This window comes from Micropterus dolomieu, linkage group LG13, assembly GCF_021292245.1.
Source record: "Micropterus dolomieu isolate WLL.071019.BEF.003 ecotype Adirondacks linkage group LG13, ASM2129224v1, whole genome shotgun sequence".
Lineage (NCBI taxonomy): Eukaryota > Metazoa > Chordata > Actinopteri > Centrarchiformes > Centrarchidae > Micropterus > Micropterus dolomieu.
In genome coordinates, this window is record NC_060162.1 from 13,046,247 (window position 1) to 13,060,486 (window position 14,240).

Below are 14,240 nucleotides of genomic sequence, written 5' to 3' on the forward strand. Positions count from 1 at the left end.
CCTACCTACCTATATGACATCTCTGAGAAGCCTCAGCAAACAGGCCCATGAATTGGATAATGGTGAGATAAAACCTTTAAGGTTTTCAATTCAGTTGATTTCCTAATACATTCTACAACCTTTATATGGAATAAGCTTGAACATGTCTTTTTGGATTTTAAGGTAGGTTTTATGTTGTAAATTATGTGTACCATAAAAATCTACAGCATATTTCATGTAAGTTTAGTCAGTTTTTGTATCTTCTAATGAACAAGGGGAAATCTGATTTCTGATTTGTTTTCACCAAAGCCAGGATTCATTCCCTGGGGTAAAATATCATGGTAAAGCATCTATTTAATGGCAAACATTGCCATTTGCACTTTTATTAGAGTATTTTCATAGCATTTTTCATTTTTTAGTTTTAGTTTCATTGAAGAGGCTTTCCTTTTCAATTTTCCATTTTCAATGCAGAGTATTTCTTAAGCATTTGTTTTTTTCCTCATCTCATTTTAAAGGATTTTCATTTCAGGTTTTTCAATTTCCCTTCCCATTAGTCTTGCCACAGTGACTGGTTTCACCAGTAGTATAAGGTGTACAGCAACTGCAGAAACCTGTGTAATTCGATTTACACTGCCAATAGCCTGAAATTGTGAGCAGATACTAGCCAATAAGCTGTGTTTATATTGATAGGTTATCTATGGGACCTTGTTAGGCATTTTTAACACTGTTTAAGAAAATAAATACTGTTGTTGAAATGAGAAAGTGTTTCCCCAACTACCGTACTTCACTACAGAAATTAACCAGTAAGCTGTTCAATACTAACTACCCTAGTGTATAAACCAGGTTCGTACAGCTTTAAACAGAGATTCATATCTACAACTTAAAGCCACAGATCTTTAAATTTTCATATATGTGATGCATGTGTCTGCATTACATTAAAAGCCTATACTAAACCATGGCAACGGCTTCTGAGTGCTGCTTAATCTCTGTCTGTACCTACTACTGTATTTTCTTTATAGCCAATAGAAAACATTAAAATATCTATAGTAGAAATTGAGAGATAGATTTGTTTATTTTCTGCTGTTTGCTTAACGGATAGTGAACTTCTGTAGGCTATAGGAGTGCTTTTTGGACTTACTTTCCTTTGTCGTAGCTAAATGTTCTCTGAGGGCTATATGTCATTATCATTTTCAAAAGTGTAGGCTAATCGTTTTTTGTGTCTAGCCTTGTACATTTGTATGTGCTATGATTGGTGTTGGTTATTTCTTGGGTGCACTCATAGCCACCTTGAAAACTCTGTTCAGATAGGCTACTTTAATGGTCAGTCCTAAATGTTTGTATTTTGTAACGAGGATAACTTTCTTCCCAGATGAACATAGTAACAAAATCTATACCTAGTTTGGTACCTGTTACACCAGCAGATAGGGTTAGTCTACAACATTAGCGGTCTGGTGGTTTGCGTGAACAGGGTGGCCTGGGATAGAGCCAAATTCCTGGCCTGAATTATTGTGCCAATCTACACCTGGCTGAGAGTTTACATGGCTTCGATTTACCAAAAACACAAACAACATGAACTGTCTCTACTACACTAGATGTGGTCCACTACGGGCAGGGAAAACCAAGTTTGCTGAGGCAACTGGCACTACACAGTTTAAACACGACACCTTTATGAAGCACAAGAGCATCTAAAAACATAAAATATGCAGAGACAGATACACAAATGAAATGGTATCGCCACTTTCAGTATGTGCATTTGCGTCCATTCAATTAAAATATGACTGTAAGTATAATGAAACAGCACATTGTAGTTTCTGTATTAATTACCAAAGAATTTATCAGTTACACAGTTAAAATGTGGAAAATGTGAAAAATTGGGTTGCAGGTTGATTTAAGGTGTGCGCCCCTAAATGTTCTGCCTGTGCCACTAAAATTTTCAGTTAGGGGCTACGGTGCTCCTCGTGAAAAAAAGTTAGTCAGTGTAAGAAATAGCAGGGCTATTGTTCTGGGAAGGACATAACACCAGCATGAAACATTTTCACACAGGCCATATTTCACTAGTAGAAAAATACAAAGTAATGTATTACATTTTACAGTTACAGTTTACAGACAAATTGGTCACTATTCAAGCTGTTAAAAAAACAGCCACAGGAAGTTTTAAGTTACTGGCAGCAGCTCAGTATAGATGAGTTGAATTTCCAATCATGGTTAGAAAAGTTAAAATCTACATTTAAACATTCTTTAAAACTCTTTCTTGTGAGCAGATCAGACTTGCACAACAGAATTGGTTAGGTGAAGAGATGCTGATGCATATAGCTTTGGTGAACATCAAATCGACAAAACCTAGTGAAGGTATACAATGTCTTTTCTGAATCATAGTTGGTGTGACTGGTATGTCATTGGTATGAGCATTGATCAAAGTCTTTTTACATCTCAAAGTAGCTAAAACTACATGAAAAGGGCAGAACGCTATTAGGCCCCATGTACATTCAGTGGCCACTTTATTAAGTACACCTGTAGAATCTAATGAAATTCAATAAAACAGCTCTGCCATAAAATCTACCTTTATGATGTGCAGAATATTGTTTTGTTGACATTATAAATGTCATAAATAAATAAATAAATTCAATTAAGAAAATTAACAAACTGAAAACAGCAGACAAGGAAATAAGAATATATAATAGAAATGTGCAGGCTATTTTACACAGTCAAATATGACCTTCACTTTGAATTTAATTATTGGGAAACATTTTTCTCATTTATTTGATGTTTTATAGACCCAATCACCCAATAATTAAAATACTCGTTAGTTGCAGTCCCAATAATATGCAAGTACTGTATAAACAAATAAAACAAAAACATATTTAAGTTGAACTATGAAACACAAAAATGTCTAATCTAACTATATATGCAGCCTATTTATGGACCAAAGCAACAACCAATCATAATGTCTTGTTTTTGTATTCAATATTTAACACTCTGGGTCTCCATACTGGAGCAGCAGGTATATACCACCAGTTTAAAGTGTTCCTGTGTTACTCCTGTGTACCAAAAGACAATATCTATGAAAATATAATTTTTTCTTTATCTAAAGCTAGAAATCAGTGGCCTGGGTCCAGAACTTTGACTCCGCCCACTTGATCGAGCTGACTATTTCTGGTATGAAATGCTGTAGCAGAAAATTGATTGTTTCAGTGGTTTCTTGGCTGAAAAAGCAAACGATCCAATGAGCAACACATTGGCATAACTGTTTTCATATTTTATATAAATTGTGGATATAAGGCAAGAAAAATGCTCATAAATGTTTTATTTCTAGTGGATTGATGTCCAAACAGTACATGTACCCATCTCTGTTTTAATAATATCAGTGAAGCATTGTGTTGCAGAACATACCTATAATAAAAGCTAGGCTTTGCTGATGTTCATCTCTAAAAATATCTAAAAAATTATCCTTAAAAGGTTTGTTGCAGTGGGAACTATCACTGGTGTTATCCAGTCCACAATACTACATCAATGTAATTCCACACGTCCTTACTGTCATGTAACTTTCAGTAAAAATCCAGTTAATTCCATGAGCCTTTCTACAGACATGCAGCACCATTTATAATTAAAGCCTCTGTGAAAACAAAAATGATATTCACAAAAACAAATAGCACCTGCGAGTGAAAGGGATTACATTTAACTGACTCGTGGAGAAAGGAATGATGTAATTACAGATTAAGGGAGTGAATTTGTCAAACTTCTCCAGTATGGCAGAAGTTTAGGTTCAGCCTTGAGCCAGCTTCTCTCTGCAAGTTTACTCAAGGTATATGGAATATTAAACTTTTGTGAGACCTGTTTTCCACTTTTACTAGACCTATAGAGTCTAAACTGAAAAGCTTAAGTACAGCATCTAGACTGTGGTTTTTTAACACTATTTTAAAAGTCACTGGCCATGTTTTAATAATGTTTCTGTGCAAACTCAACAGTCACGAAAAATACAGTAAAGCCAGGCTTCTCTGGCTCAGCCTTTTTTCAAAACGTAGCCTAAGGGATGCAATTTCAAAGTCGACAACACCGGTATTTGGTGGTGTTCTGACAGAGCTTACACTGGTATGAAAATGTTCTACCGTGACAAGACTAATCCCCCATGCATACAAAAAGCAATGTGTCATCATTGTTCTTTTATGAATGATTGGGTAAAGGCCTTCTGTCAGCTTACATTCCAGCCAAAACAAATGAAAACAGCACAAATATGGTGAGTCATAACTTTGATGCATTGTTAACACTAAATGGAGATGCATTGATCATGTCACTTATTATGCGATCCAAAGGTCATTTTGGAGAATTTTTTTGGTCTGGCACCAATCACCAATTTAACATCATTAGGATCAGCTCATCCGATACCAATCGGTGATTGGTTCCTACTATTTAAGGATGGTGTACGCAATTCTAATCCAATGTCTTTTTGTCACATTTAGCAAACATCTCGCTGGAAAAAAAATCTGGTGTTTGTACCCAGCAAATTGAAAACAAAGTGGCCCACACCCCACCCCACAACACTGTAACAGCCATAATTTGTGTGTCAGGTAACATTAAATGACTACTTTCTAGTTTGCCAAGACATGCTGTTGTTGTGATGTTTGCTACAGTAGCAGGAGTTGTGAGTACAGCTGTTTGGATCCGTTTGTCATCTCTGCAAGTTCGCTTTGCAGCAGCAGCTGCAGCCACAGTTTGCTAACCTACAACTTCGCTAACCTTAGTTACATTACTTGCTGTGTCGTTGTTCACTTTATATAATGGTTTATCATTGGTCACGTTGTTGGACTTCACCTTTAACATTTCTCACTTTCAAACTCATTTCAACACAAGAAACCAAGTAAAAGCGGCCGCTAACCCACTACTCAAACATACTAATATATTCCTCTATAATACTACTTTACTTAGAAAGAAACTAAGTAGATTTAATCAAGAACTGTACTTAATTAAAATTATGTGGTATATCCATTATGTTACTTCTACTCCACTACATTTTCAGAGAAATATTGTAGTCTTTACTCCACTAAATTTATTTTGACAGAAAGTTTCTACTTTTAAAAAAAAACAAAACATATAACTTTTAAAATACAACACATTTTAAAAAATTAAACCAGGGGTTCCCAATTATTTGGTTTATGATCCCTTAAAAAAAAAAATCTTTGTTTGGGGGCCTTTGCTAAAGTTAAGGAACATTTCCCCTCTAAACATCTCGGCAGCCGCGCTGCAACCATTGGAGAAATAAACACCCGTAGTCAGTCGGATTCTTCTCGGACAACTATGCAGTTTGCTCGCGGGAGGAGCTCGGAGTTAACTGCTTTTATTAAATTAGCTTTTTACTTTAGTTTTGGAGATTTCAACGTTGATTTATCTTCACTGGAGCTTCCGTGCACATCCGGTTCCAGTGTTGTTGTTAGCGTCATTAGCTCTGTCGGACTAGGACTTCATATTTATATACAAAACTGACTAAACTGGACATTACTTGGAGAAAAGAAAGCGAGGAGGTTGAACTACCTGGTGAGTTCAGAAAACATGTGTCTGTAACTTTATTCCAGCTATCATTGTACTTTAGTGTGACCAAGTTAGCATAGCATAGCCCTGATCGATCCGAACTCCATTCAGAAAACAAACATTTTAGAAGTTGTTGTCCTGCTGTCTTGCTAGCAGACCTGACAAAGCGTGAATTCATATGTTTAACAAATCTGCATCATGTAGTTATTTCTGCATCAGTTTAATCCGTTTATTGCTATTTAATCACAGCAAAATTTTTACTTTGGGTTCATACAGTTGTAGTAATGGCGAGTTGTGTTTATTCACGTTATCGCATTAAAATCGCCTTCTCGCGTTGTGTGTGAACACTTGCAGCGAGGAAAGCGTCCAGACCAACCGGCGAAAATTCACGGTTGGTCTGAATGCGGCATAACTCATTCCTTCAGAATGAACGTTTCCCATTACTCAACACTGATAAAAGGTAAATTCATCCAATTCAGTGCCTCATGTCACTATTTTCCAAGCTACTGTAGCTTTCATCATACAGAAGTGAGCGCGGCCACGCGCCCAACTGGGTTGAAAAAAACAACAGATTTCCTTTGATTGGCCAAAAGAGTTCTCTGATCTCTACAGGTACAAATCAGGTTCACTCCAAATTTCACTGGGATATGCGGCAGAACATACTGAACATGCGGCAATAGTGACCGAAAAATCAGCATTTGAGTCTAGCAGTTCCTACAATCACGATGGCGGCTCAACATTGTGTTGTCTGCAGCGTCTATCGGCCCAACCCTAGTTCAATTTTACATTTTAAATGTGCATTTTCAATTTCCTTTTTGTTGTTAAGTTTAGTTATGGCCTGATTATTCCTATATCTGAGTTTTAATTTCAATTATGATCAAAAATATTCTCCATACCAGAGTCCTTGTTCCACCATCGTTCATTACATTCAAGTATCTCCCTTATCTCGATAAAGTCTGCTTTTCTTTAGAAAACGAACAGGAAATTTTCTCCAAGCACCATTTGCTCATAACACGCTAACAAAAAGGTCCCCAGCGCTCAGTGAGCACTACCAGCCTATTCTGTAGCTGACAGGATAGAGTTGGTGGACTGGATTCCCACATGGACACATCTCCCACAGCGTTCCACAAGGCCACCTCAATTCTGTGTGTGGAAGGAGATCAAGCAGCCATGATGGGTTAAGCAATGAAATCAACTTTGGAGTGACAATTCTATGGTTTGCCTATTTTATGACACTGTTTTGTTTGTTTGTTTTTTTTACAGTAATTTGCAATGGATATTGGCCGCTATTGATTGGCTCCTTATTGATCGGACAATTTCTTCTGTGAGGGTAACAAGGCAATGCATGTCCTTGTCTTCTTAAACGAACATTAACTGACTTATCATCTGCAGTTAAATTAAATAATGGAAAGAAAATATGCATATGAATTAGATCAATCCCTAAGTCAACAATGTATTATTTCCAGTGTAACATTCTGAATGCACACCATGAATATATGACATGACTGCTGTGGCCTGTTCTTCTCTGATTAGTCAAAAAAGTCAAAATGCTACTTTACCCACCTGGCCTTCCGTTCTTTCATAGTCTGATATACTGAAACCTACAGCATGATGCAGAATGGAAATCTAAACCAGATGTACGTTTCTTTGATGTTCCTTGCAAATAAAGCCTAATCCAATGGAACAAAAAGGCCAATAGAGATAAACAATACCACAAGACCAGAAAATATAGTTAAATTAAATCTTCAAATACTATTTGCATATCAAGGATCTATAGATAGTGTCACCATAATAGGCAGAAGTAAGATTTATGTCAATTTGTCAACTACTTTTCTCTTTGTGAATTGGCCCAGCTGTGTTTTAAAATGTCAATGCATGAATATTAACAATATATAATACATCACTGTACTAAATGTATCTAGGGTTACAGAATAAAGAGGTTAGGCATACAAGAAAAACATCTCTAGGACATACCTCTGTTCAGAATTCAGCACTTTGTTGAGGTACTTAAAATAATTGGCCTATATTTGGGCAGTACTGTATCTGCCGCTGCACAATAATGAAGTAAATCAATCACTGTGCTTGGTTAAAGCAAAAAAATGGAAAAAAATCTTGTGCTTCTAACTTAGAGAGATTATTCTTTCTTTGAATTGTACCTTGCACTGCCAAAAAAAAAAAAAATCAGTGCTCTGCATGTTAAGTAGACTGGAAGAGAGATTCCATATAAAATACAAATTTGTTTAAGGACCAGGAAAATGTTTCCACTCTGGAGGGATTAAAAATAGGAATCAGTTAAAATGGGAGGATTGAGGGGGTCACTTCAATCACTGCTTTCACTGCATGTTTGTATTATCCAAAGCCTCGTCAGTGACGAGGAGCAAGGGTTGACCAAAACCTGTTTCACACTTAATGCTTTGCTTTCCCTGTTTCTTTAATCAAATGCACATTTTCCTGTCCTCTGTAATAAATGCCTTCCAAAATGGTGTATGACCAATGATTTCAAAAAGCAATAATGCAGAGAAATGGATAAACCCCCACCCCACCCCACCTCACACACACGGGATGCTCTGGAAAAAGAAAGTGTGTCGTCTAGTAAAATTCCATCAGCATACACTCAAAACCCCCATAAAAACCTTTTCAATCTATATGTTAATGCCACGAATTAAAATTTAATAACAAGAGATATTGAAAAGCAGACTTGAATTATACAAAAATAAATCCTGAAAGATCAGGGCCCTAAAATTAGAAATTCAGGGCGGCATCCGGTCTGCTGCTAAACCCTTGTAGGCTGGCAGATTAAATTTTTGATGAAAATCAAAATTACACTGCACACTGATGCAGGCACAGCAAACCTGGCACTATTGTGATTTATGGATTCATTAAACCCGTGGGAGTTTCACCCCTCCCATTTTCACTCAAAGAAATGAGATTTGCTTTGCTGAAAATTTGTATTTTCAGAAAAGCTACTCAGGCTCTGCTCTACCTTCAGAAAATGGTCAAGGAAAAAAAGAAGCTTCTGTGTACATAACCACTGCACGTAAACAGGCCTAATTTTCATTGCTGCGGCAATTGAACGTCCTTATGCATTATTCATGAAACCAATAAGGTTCACTTTTAAAAAGGAAGACGCAGGGAAAATATGCACAGAATGCACAGAATTTTTTTTAATGCAGCAGCCCCATCCCCTCAAAAGCCAATTCTCCAGGGACTAATTTAAGTGAAGCCATTTTCCGACATTTTCAACATGCCACTTAGACAATGGCGGAACATAAGATGTTTGCTAGGTTTAAAAAAGGATGTATGTTTGACACATCTAAGCACAAATCATGAATCTGTAATTGTGCATTAATGGAAAAGAACTGGCATGCCATCAAAGACAGAAACTGTTTACCCTTTAAATGGAAAACAAAACCTCTGTACTAAGTTAATGACAATTAGAGCAGCAAGTATGTTTAAAACACTCTAACCCACAGGCTGTGAAATGATCCCTCACCATCTTGGGTTTATCAGTGCCTGGAGGGACAAGTTTCACCTCACCATCCAAACTATTCCTTCTGAATATCCTCAGTGAAACAAAGCTTTTGTTCATTAAAGTACAGACAGACCAGCATTCCTGTTACCTCACTTAAAATGAGAACACTCCCGAAATACAGTTCCCATTAACCATATCAGGGTTTAAGGTGTTTTTCATTTCAACACTGCAGCATTATTCCTGAGAGCTTTATAACTTATTACTTGATCCTTGAGGTATTCTACATATAAACATTCCCATCACTCACAGGGTGATCCAATCCTATTAAACTCATGACACTGGTTGCCTCTCTTCGGTTCCGTCCTTTAACTGAAACTCCTGCATTTTGATTAGACTTTCCAAGCAAAGGTCAGAATTTACACCCAGATTTTGCATACCAACCAAACAATTTCCACCAGCTCTTTGAATTTATACAGATTTGAAGGTCAGCATTAAAATTACCCACAGCAAAATGGCCTCCGCAGTTTCCCTTACATTAAAATAAAAGCAAGCCATGCAAGATGGGAAACTGTTTGGCGTCTGCAGGATTAATATAAACAGTGGAGGCACTGGTTGTGATTGTTTTTCCTGCCCTCAAATTATGCTGACATGCTCTTTCTTCTTCCAGTGCTGTTCATTTTCACTCTGGATAGTTATTTTCCGCTTACGTATTTCCAATCTCTAGAAATAAAAGTCCAAATTGTTCCATGTCTGTATATCTGTCATAACACGCAAGTACACGGTCATACACAAACAAGCAAGGAAAAACAGGAAAATTACAGTTAATGTGTATGCTGGACTAAAAAAAGCATAGAGCATGGATTTAGCAGATTTGTCTTTTTTTTTTAATCTTCATCTCCCAGGCACTTTAAAAAGACTTCTCAAGTGACATGCAGTTTTTTTAATAACTGCTTAAACCTTTAGCAAAATAATTAAAGTCCAGAATATTCATCATTATTAAAACCAAAAGGAGGAACACAATTAACTTGCACAGTGAAAGGTCACTTTGCATTAATTAGCATGAAAGGCACAAGATACTTTTCCATTTTCATTTGTGACAATAATTTCCGGATGGTGTCTATTCATTCCAAAAGCATCTGAACACGTGTCCCCGGTGTCCCCATTAGCACAAAATAACATTCAATTTAAACAAAAATAAGTCTCAAAACTAGTCTCATTACAATTTTTTTAATTTCTCAAAATGACTGCCTACAGGTGGCGCCAATAACACCCAGATTTAAAAACCTCTATCTTTCTAAATATACAATTCGACATGTATTTTGACATGAGGACACGTTGTTTTTTTTGCTTGTCTTGTCCATCTACAATGAATACCAAGCCGTCAAATACAACCAAAAGTGACGTTAGTGTTGTGAGAGTTTCAGAGGAAGCAACTCCGGAGCCCTGCTCAAATTTGCTGGAAAATTCACAAAACATGGCTGCAGGAGGTTTTTGTGTTTCAGATTGTTCCTCCCCTCGTCGTCCTTCATGTTGCCACTATCGCCTGGTCCCCTTGCTGCTCTATCGGAATAAACACTGTGTTCCCACCTAGGCAGTGTATATGAGAACAAACTAGGTGCACACACGACTAGTCAGCAGTTACACGGAAACTTCATTACGAAAATTCAGTCCAAAAAAACATCAACAGATTAGGTCTATTTCGGATGGCTTCAAAGCCTGCACCTGGTTTAGTGGCAGTGTAAGAAGACTGCCAGGTCTCGTTTGTTAAGCAGAGGGGATTGAAACTTAACATCCGCTACTGAAATTTCTCAAATTTAGGATTTCTAAATCAGAAAAAAAGAAAACAGTGGTCTGACATACCTCCAAAAACGATGCAGCTCATGCGAAACAGGCTCCCGCTCCAGAAATCTTTCCGCTACGACCAGAGGTGACTGCACAACTGCTTCTCCCCCCCCCCCCCCCCCCCCCCCCCCCCCCGAAAAAAATTGTGAATTAGTTATGAGAAATTCCAAATGTTAAAAAAAAAAATTCACCACAGCGGGTTTTTCCCCCATCCGCGACACGCTACGTTACATTTTAGTAAAGAGTAATGGCGTAATGATTCATGAATTTGCCGAGGTTCACTTAGTCCGTGCAGGCTCTCCGTTTCTGCCTTGCACAGACGGTTTGTGTTGCGGTTCCTCCTGTGGAAATTTCGTCCGCCATATACAAGGGCAGATTCCGAAATTGCAGCGCCGGCCTGTATATTAGCCTACATGAAAAAAAGAAAGAAAAAGGAAAAAAGTCTGGGAAGAGCACAGAAAAGGGGTTGGCCGACTATGAAGTTACTCGGGGAAAATAGAGACTGAAATTACGGGGAGGAAAAAATTCTCATGTGAACTGAAGATATAATAATGGCAGACTCTTGCTGCAGCTCTACACTATTCAGACATGGAACTTTTTTATTCAGATAACAGCTTCTGATCAAGCTTATTTGTTCAAGAAAAGTCTCTAATTCTTCTTATAAATGTGTGCACAGTTAAACCACAACTGACATTCTTGCCAGGGTTTTGCCAAAACATAAGTGTCAACTAATTCCCTAAAACCACTGATGTTCTTGCTGTTTACTGCTGTTTTCCTCATTCTGACCTCATACTCATACTTTTTATATACAGTCTATGACTTACCAAGAGCAAGGTTTTGTTGGCCAACAAATTTTGATTTCAAACCTCTACTCTGAGAATTAACAACCTTTTTTTCTTTTGAAATAGTTTAGTTTTTATTTATAGAAAAAAGTTTTTGTGCCAGAATGTTTAAAGAACCAGCTTCGGCTTGTCAAATAATAATACAATATAATTAACTATTCTAATACATTTATTGTGCAGGTATAGGCTGTAAATGTGGGTTGAATTATTTAGACTTGACAATAATATAAATAAACATGCAGACAACAACAATTATAATAATAAAATAATATATTAGTTACTATAACAACATCTCAGATGCAATATATCAACAGTTTCCATGAGCAGAAATAAATAAACATAAAGACATTAAAGCTATTTTGTGCTTTCTCAAGCCTTTTATTCTCCACTGAATTAGTTTCATCATTCAGTGATCTAAAGGAAGTCTGTGCAAACCTCTCATAAGCGATGTTCATTCATTTGAAGAATTAATAGATTAATGAGTCTCTAAATTAATGTTTTAATCAATCATTCATTTATCCAGTTAATCAAGTAATTAATTTGTAATTAGTTAATTAGTGAGTTAGTAATTATGGTGTGTATTTATTAGAAAGTTAGTGAAGTCCACAATAAGTTAGAGCCACGATAATTGGCACTTAAATCTGCAAACTGCAAAATAGAAATACATCTACATATGTGTAATACATTAATTCAACATAATTTAATCTATCTATCTATCTATCTATCTATCTATCTATCTATCTATCTATCTATCTATCATTTGGGAAAGTTTTGACATTCATGACAGGAAAAAAAGACTTATATCAATCATGGCCAATATCAAGGTGAAAACAAATCCTCACAATGCAGATTATATATACAATAACAGTAAATAAGTTGTGTTATAAAAAGGTTTATTATGACACAACTAAATCTTTTGCACTAGTTGTTTTTAGAAGTGACATAATAAATTGAAGGTGTAACAAGTCTTTTCAGGTTAAACACACCTGTATCTGGAAAGTCAATTTAAAGTAATTTTCTTGGCAAAAACGGAACCATGAAGTTCTTGCTGATGCTTCTCTGCAGCAGGCCCTGGAGGGAATATGAGGGTATAGGGGGTCAAATGAATGCAGCAAAATTTCCTAGAGGAAAGTTTGCTGCACTAGCAACTTGGGATAACGTTAATAACATCTCTAAACATAAAGCCTGTCTGTGAAGATTCAGTCATCCAGGTCACAGTTATCCAAGGAGGATTAAATGAACTAGACCTGACTGAATATACTTGAGGACATTTCGCCTCTGATCCAAGAAGCATCTTCAGTTCTGTTCTTCAGACTGGCAGGGAGTCCCTGGTATTTAACCTCTGTGGGGTCATTGTGAAGGTGATGGATACCACTATTTTGTTGGTGCTCCAACTGTTGAACGATAGTTGTTGTGGTCATTAGAGTTAGATGTGAGTATTTGTTCCATCTCCTAAAGTGGTGTCTCGGACTGTTGAGAGATGGTTTCTAGTATCCAAGTAGCACAATTTTATATAAAATTAAAAAATAACCATACGTATTCAATATACTTTCCTCTAGTTATATGGATGGAATAGTTTTCATCAGATATACAGAGTTGCTTTGTATGCTTATTTCATCCCAGATGTGCTTGAAAATTAGTAACTGGTGTTGGTGTGATTTAGTGCAAATCATATACAAGTGTTTATGTTCTGCACTCAATGTCTATCTTTTGTTCTGACTTTTACACTGAATGAATCCTTACTCCCCTCTTTGTTGTAGTTATCGTTTCTGTCCAGCAGAGAGCACCAGCATACCAGTAAATAGTCACTTGCTTTGCTGCTGTGCAGTGGCCAGTGAGTGCACTGCATCTGTATATTAGAACCTGCTCACTTTTTGCTCTCTTTCTCCCCCTGCTGCTTGGACTTTTGATTTGTTGAATGCGAGTTTGTTGATTTATAGGTGGGGCTGTTAAGTAAATATCAGCATGACGGAGGTGCCGAAGGAAAATTGTTTCCTAATATCGTAGTTAGGAGAGTCCAGCATTTTCAGGGAAAGCATAATCTCTTGTTGAACTCTTTAGTGACCGGTTAACCTCATAGGTGTGGAGCAAAGTGTCTTGACACTGAAGCAATTCAAATTCTTCATGGATGTTAGAATAATGCTGGATGATATGGGCGACATGATCACATTTTTGGTCCCAGTCAAGACAGGGGTTGCTGCATTTTAAATTAGCTAAAACCGTTAAATGGCTCAAGGTTGGCCTGACCTCCTCTCAGCCTACTTTTTTAAGAAAAATTGGCAGTGGAAAAAAGTGGCAGAAGAACCAACAGGTGAGTGGGGCTGACAACAAGGATGCTATTTTCTCTCAGTGACCTACTTGGGCTTGAGAGCAGCCAGACCTTTGCTGCATCTCAAGAGCTCTGCATTAAAAAAAATAGGAGACACTTCCCCTACACTAATGTTATCACAATGTAGGTCTTCCATAATATGTACAAAAAATAACCCAGAAAAAGAGAACATGAACTTACAGAAAATGTGCTTTTGTGCCACTGAAAGAATTGTTGTCAAAAGATGACCAGATTAGGTACTTTACTTTTGTAT

General features: G+C 37.0%; 1 protein-coding gene across 5 annotated transcripts in view; it reads right to left on the bottom strand.

Moving 5' to 3' along the window:
• The window catches only part of znf618 (zinc finger protein 618), a 39,097-nt gene extending 28,178 nt beyond the window's left edge, over positions 1 to 10,919 (bottom strand). For all 5 annotated transcript variants that reach the window (XM_046066401.1, XM_046066403.1, XM_046066402.1 and 2 more), the window contains exon 1: positions 10,835 to 10,919. The gene's annotated coding sequence lies outside the window, so the exon portion shown is untranslated. The remainder of the gene's footprint in view (positions 1 to 10,834) is intronic.
• Positions 10,920 to 14,240: the final 3,321 nt, after the last annotated feature.